This window comes from Protopterus annectens, chromosome 5.part0 (genome assembly GCF_019279795.1).
Source record: "Protopterus annectens isolate FY-2018-M chromosome 5.part0, PAN1.0, whole genome shotgun sequence".
NCBI classification, from domain to species: domain Eukaryota; kingdom Metazoa; phylum Chordata; order Ceratodontiformes; family Protopteridae; genus Protopterus; species Protopterus annectens.
Genome location: NC_056735.1, coordinates 887,123,627 through 887,129,756, shown reverse-complemented (window position 1 = coordinate 887,129,756; position 6,130 = coordinate 887,123,627). Strand labels below are relative to the sequence as shown.

The 6,130-nt window shown below is 43.6% G+C and overlaps 1 non-coding gene across 1 annotated transcript; it reads right to left on the bottom strand.

The window, feature by feature from the left end:
* Window positions 1-4,259: 4,259 nt before the first annotated feature.
* On the bottom strand, window positions 4,260-4,332 carry LOC122803023. Its single transcript, XR_006365068.1, has one exon. It is a non-coding gene; the product is annotated as a small nucleolar RNA R38 (small nucleolar RNA).
* Between the last annotated feature and the right edge of the window lie 1,798 nt (window positions 4,333-6,130).

Genomic DNA, 6,130 nt, shown 5'->3' with positions numbered 1-6,130 from the left:
GTTAGAAAGACCTTCTACATTGCCCACCTGATCATGAAGGGATTCACATCCAGATCTAGTGAGGTCATTGTTCCCCTGTACTCTTCACTTATCAGACCAATGATAGAGTACAATGCCCCATTCGGGATGTATCTCACCCGACATCTGCAGCAATTGGAGAGACCCCAAAAGTTCCTCACCAAAAGGATAAAGGGACTCCAAAATCTGTCATATGCTGCCAGATTGAAGAAACTCCAGCTCTATTCAGTCGCATACCGCCTGCTCAGAGGTGACATGTGCCTGACATACAAGGCCATGTCCAACCCGGAATTAATGGACATGCTCCACCTCAAAAATCCAAATCCACCAAAACCACTAGAGCAAGCGACTTAAACCTTAGCACGGATATAAATAGGACGTGCTGGAGGGATAGATTTATCACTCAGAGACTCCCTATGCTGTGGAATAAAATCCCGGTCCATGTGAGGCAGAGCACCTCGCTGACTCTGTTCAAGAGAAATCTAGACCTGTGGATGGGAGATCGTAGGTTTACCCCGGGAATCATCTCTGGGTCACTGCTGGACAGAGGCACAACAAACTAATGGGCACAGTATTTTTTCATATAAGGGGTGGCGTAAGCCACAATAATTTGGGCTAGGCTTATAAATGCCTTAGGGCAGATAGCCTAGTATAAACCTATGAACCTATGAACCTTGTAGTTATCTGTCAGAGGCAGGGAAATCAGGGGCCAAACTGGATTCAGAGAACACATCAACAATGTCTAGTGCAGGAGGTATAGCCAAAGGCCTATGCTGGAGGTATAGCCAAAGGCCTATGCAGGAGGTATAGCCAAAGGCCTATGCTGGAGGTATAGCCAAAGGCCTATGCTGGAGGTATAGCCAAAGGCCTATGCTGAGGTACAAGGAAATCCCTAAGCCTCTTTTTGGAATCAGAAAATTCCCGGCTTTCCCAGTGGAAATGCTCCCTTAAAGTATGTAAAGTTTCCCCAAAAGAAAAACCCTCAAGAGGGGAAGCAGAGGGAAAGGAATCCTCTGCATCAGAATCCTCATAAGTAGGTATGGACAAATCCAGGTCACCAGAGGAGTCAGAAGAAACAGAATCCTGATCATCTTCTTTCGGCTTTATCCCGGTTAGGGGTCGCCACAGCAGATCACCTGTCCGCACATTGAATGGCAGTGGAGTTTTACGGTGTCGAGTTGCCAGCCCGGCGCCCAACCTTCCACAGAAGGCACACTCGCACGCACACCTAGGGCCAATTTAGAGTGTCCAATCCACCTGCAACATGTCTTTGGGATGTGGGAGGAAACCGGAGCACCCGGAGGAAACCCACGCAACCACAGGGAGGACATGCAGACTCCGCACAGAAGGCACCCCAGCCGAGGATCGAACCGGAGAACCTAGGAAACAGAATCCTGATCAAAGATTCATAATCAAGCTCAGCCCTAGGCCTCTTTGGGGGGGGGTTTGACTACCCCTGATTAGAATAATTAGATCTTCAGCCGTTTTTATCATTTGTTTTTTAGGCATAGGGGCCTGAGCATGTGGCCTGGGCGTCAGTTTTTAGACATGGATCGAGATTTAGGACTTAGTAATGAAGGCGATGACTATTTAATATGGAAGTCTGTAGGCTTGAATACACCCTCAGAAGCCGATGCCTGCACAGCAGCTCTGGACCCATCCAAGGTAGAGACATCTACGGGTTCCATAGTTGGAAGTATCTCGCGGCATACCGGACTCCGAATGGGTCTCAGCAGAGGCCTGCGAATCAGAAGTAGTTGGTATCAGGGGCTACGAAAGCACCTCACCGAGTACCGGCGAACTGGCGACTGGCTTAGGAGAAGCATCATCGGCAGTTTTGGACTTCGGCAGCCTGTCTATCTTTGCGTTTTTCAGAATCCCGGTAGCTGGAAGGATAACAGACGATATTTCTGGATAATTAAACCGAGAACAGAAATATTTAAAAGCAAAAATGTACCGACGGATAGTGCGATGATTACAAACAGCAAAATACGTTGTGGTCAGGGCCTAGGCAAGGAATACTGTACAAATGAAAATCTTTGAGGTATTTGCTTTCCACAAGTAATGCAATTATTAACTTTTACTGACATTGGTAAGGAGCAAGAAAAAGATTCTCCAACGGGGTACTTAGCTTTAAGTTGAAGACTTCCGTTCTGAAGCTCGAAAACGTAAATTTCAGGAGTCGGCTGACCGGCACTTGCAACTGCTTCGGGCACCACATGGCAAGATAGACTGGTGTAATGGCGTCGGCTACATGTCTTATACCCCTGACGTCATGGAAGAAGGGACAGCAACTGACACAGGACCCAAGACTTTGTTAATCAGGCCGACAGAGGGCAGTCAGCAGATTACCCAAATGTATTGATTGCAACAGTGAAACACGAAGAACATCTACCAGGTGTCGCAGCTGTAAGTTCTGTTCTTATACTGACAGTTCTACTATATTTACTCATTAGATACCTAAACAGACATACTCATTTAAAGTACAGTCTAATTGTAAGACCCCCAACTTGGTTTATGCAAGCGTGCAAATGTTTTTATATAGAAAATATGAATTGACCTTTCTATGAGAGGATATGTGAACATTCATACAGTACAAAGAGATGTGATGACAGGAATGTATTGGCCAGGCATATTTTGAAGCATGACTTATCACATCGGTTTTGTCTTTAAAGCTATAGAAGCAGTGTACAAGGGACCACGTGGGGGGATCTTAAGTTTACTGAGGAAAGGGAGATAACACTGGACAGTGAGGCTACAGGCAGATAAAGCCAGGCCTCAATGACAAAGGTCCCTACGACCTGTGCTCAAGTCCAGAGATTTAAATAGGTAATTATGTTGTTCTGGTTGGTCAAGGTTGCACTGATGTATTTAAATGCAAGTCTTGATGAAATGGCCACTTGAAGTACACTTTGTGCGAAAGGGCTTACCTTTTTCTTCTAGTTTATATTAATTTTGTTTTATTAAAACAGTGTTCTTAATTACAGCATATGCTTTGTCTCTGGCGCTGCTTTTATTTCTGGTTAGTACCAAGTAATGGCTCCCTTACAATAACAATCAGCCCAGCTTTTGTAGTAGTCATGCTGACCTTTTCATATCATCAGAACATGGCACTTGAGTTACTGATTAAACCACGCGGATTGCACAGCTCTTGCTTAAACTGCCTTCTATTTCATAGTCAAGTACTATGCTAGCTGCCCTTGCAGGCCATGTTAAGCGCAGCCAATTTTCCTTTCAAAGGTGATAATGAAAGTCTGTATTTGTGTCAATGAGAAACACCTTAATCACTATACTAATCCCCCCCCCATCACAAAATTATGCCTACAGCACCTGGTATTCCCAGGTGGTCTCTCAAAGTAGTAAACAGGCCTAATCTGACCCTGCCTAGCTTCTGAGATCAGACAACAGAGTGCATTCAGGGTGGTACAGCTGGAGGCCATGTTCTTAGCTTGCTGTGGTTGAAGTGTGTTCTTAGAGTCTTAAGCACATCAGTTACAGTCAGCACTCAATACTGCTCTGGGCTTTCAAATGTTTAGTTTTTATTTTGACTGGCAGGACTCCACAGTTCGTTGCCAATGAAGACAAAACTAGCATGAAAAGAGTTGCCCTCTGTTTCACAGTTCTCTCCAGGCGATAAATCTAATCATCAACTTAGTTTCCTTTTCTGTGCGTTTTCAAATGATCCTCAAAAAGCAAAATAAAATCATAACTTCTAATGCTAATGAAAACAAGATCAAAAGGCTTCACTGACCCAAAGAATGCACCCACTGAGCAAAGAAATCTAAAAACCTAGGGCACAACGTATTAGCACCCCAGTCCTATGGCTTACCCAATAAATAATGAGCACACAAGGTCAGCACTGCAAGCCCATGGACACATTTCTGTCTTAACCATTTTCCCCTACAGACAAGGCTAAGAATATCTTTGTGCAGTACAGCCTACAAAAGAAAACATTTACCTTGACATAAAACTACTTTAAGCAAAGCCCACCATGTTCTAGTTTTCCCACACTGGACTTTTCAAGGCAGGCTTACCAAGACATCTTCAGCTCAGCTTCTTTTCCTTTCAACGTTCAACTAAAAAAAAAAAAGAAAAAAAAAAACCTTGCTTTAATAAAACAGTAAAATGTAGTTGCACTGAAATCAGAAACACACTAACTAAGCAGACATCTCAGAGAATTTGGTCTGGAGTGGTATGGCCCACTAAAAAAAAGGAATTCAACATTAAACAATACCAAGAAACTGAGCCCTCAGTAATCCACAGTTCTCCACAACTGATTTTTCAGACAGGGATAACTACTCATCATTGGCTCTGGTTTCCATTCAAGTGCATTGTCAAGCCAGCAAAAGTTGAAGTTAACAAAAACAACTTACCACAACAGTAGATATCCTTTCTCGACTCTTGCAGTATTCTTTACATAAGGGATCACCTGCAAAGGATAGCCCAATGACCATTCAGTATACCAAAGCCTTTAGGTCTTAGGGCTACTGAACGTCACATATATGCTGCATGCATAATGAGTTGGGCATAAAGGTGACAAAATATGCAAACACTCAGAACTAAAACACCCCAGGAGGAAAAGAACACCCTCAGGGACAAAAGAGAACCTGTACACGCAGAAGGAAAATGACTCCTTGGCCAGGACAGCATCAAAAATACAAGCCAAGAGCTATAATAGAAGGGGGGGGGGGTGTCTGACTAAATACTTTAACAGTGAAGAGAAGGAAATCTACTGTTTTGGTAAGAGTCTACATAACTGCACTACGTCCTTCCAAATCACAGTTGCAGTATGCTTTACATAAGGGAGTAAAAAAGCCAAGAAACAGCCTGGTGGGAGAAGGGACTAGAAAAGCCCTCTACAAACCCAAACAGGATAGCCCTGGCAAAATCTGCCCTAGCCCTGGAAATAACCTCCAACTTGTAATATTTAGTGAAAATATGATGAGAAGACCAAGTATCAGCTTCAAGGATGGATTGGTATCCAAACCCTTGAATGACACCAGAGGAGGTAACCACCCTAGCTGATGTGCCTTTACAGAAGAAGCAAGACATTTTCCATGAAAAAAACTAAAGGAAGTGGCCTTAAGGATACAACAGTAAATTGTTTGCATAGAAATATGCCAAACACAAAGCCCAGGAATGAAAAGACGAAGCTGCTTAAAATTGCAAATTACCTTTGTTTTCTAAATACCAGAGACATCTATGCAAATCCAAAGTGTAAAGTACCTCCTCAATGGTAGACTGCGGAGAAAGAAGAGAAAAAGATAAGCAGACTGAGACAACTCATTAGCCACCTTGGTCATACAAGGATTAGTTCAAAGAAACACCCCGTCTGTGAAAAACTAAATGGACGAATAGCCACAAGAGTCTGAAGTTCAGACATTCTCTTGGCTGAACTAAGAGCTAAAATAACCGCCTTCCATGTACAATGTTGCAAGGAAGCTAAAAAAGCTGGGTCAATTTTTCAAGTACAAAACTGAGTTCCCAAGGTGGTGGAATAATCTTTCTGGAAGGCCAGATTAGAAAGACATTTCTTGACTTCAGAGCAGACAAGTAGAAACAGCTGATAGGCGAGCTTTTACTGAAAAACATGCCAATCTAGCATGGAGCAAATCACACAAATAAGAGAACTACAGTAACCTCCATGGATAGCGGATCCAAATTGTAAAAGGGGCGCCAGACAGGCAATCTTTTCCATTTGGACATGTATGAATCCTGGTAGTGTGTTTCCTGGCCTCGCACAGAACCCACAGCACATCCTCAGAAAAGAGGTGTAGAAAAGGGGATAAGAGATCCCTTATCTTCTGTGAGAAAATTCATGCAGTGAGGTAACCTGGGGTGATTGCCCCTGGCCAAGTGAGGAGGGGGAAAAAAAATAAATAAATAAAAAAGAAAAGGTCGAACCAATGCTGTCAGGGCCAAAGGGGAGCCACCAGAAAGATTTTGGGAGAGTCCTGCCTGATCTTAAGCAGAACTGATGGCAACAGGGGAAGTGGGGAAAGGCATATCAAATCATTCCCCGCCAAGGAAAAGGCAGGGTGTCCACTTTTTTAAAGTCAAAGGATGTGGGACTCTGGGACAGAGTAGAGAAGTTGCCTGTTCAAAGGGCGAA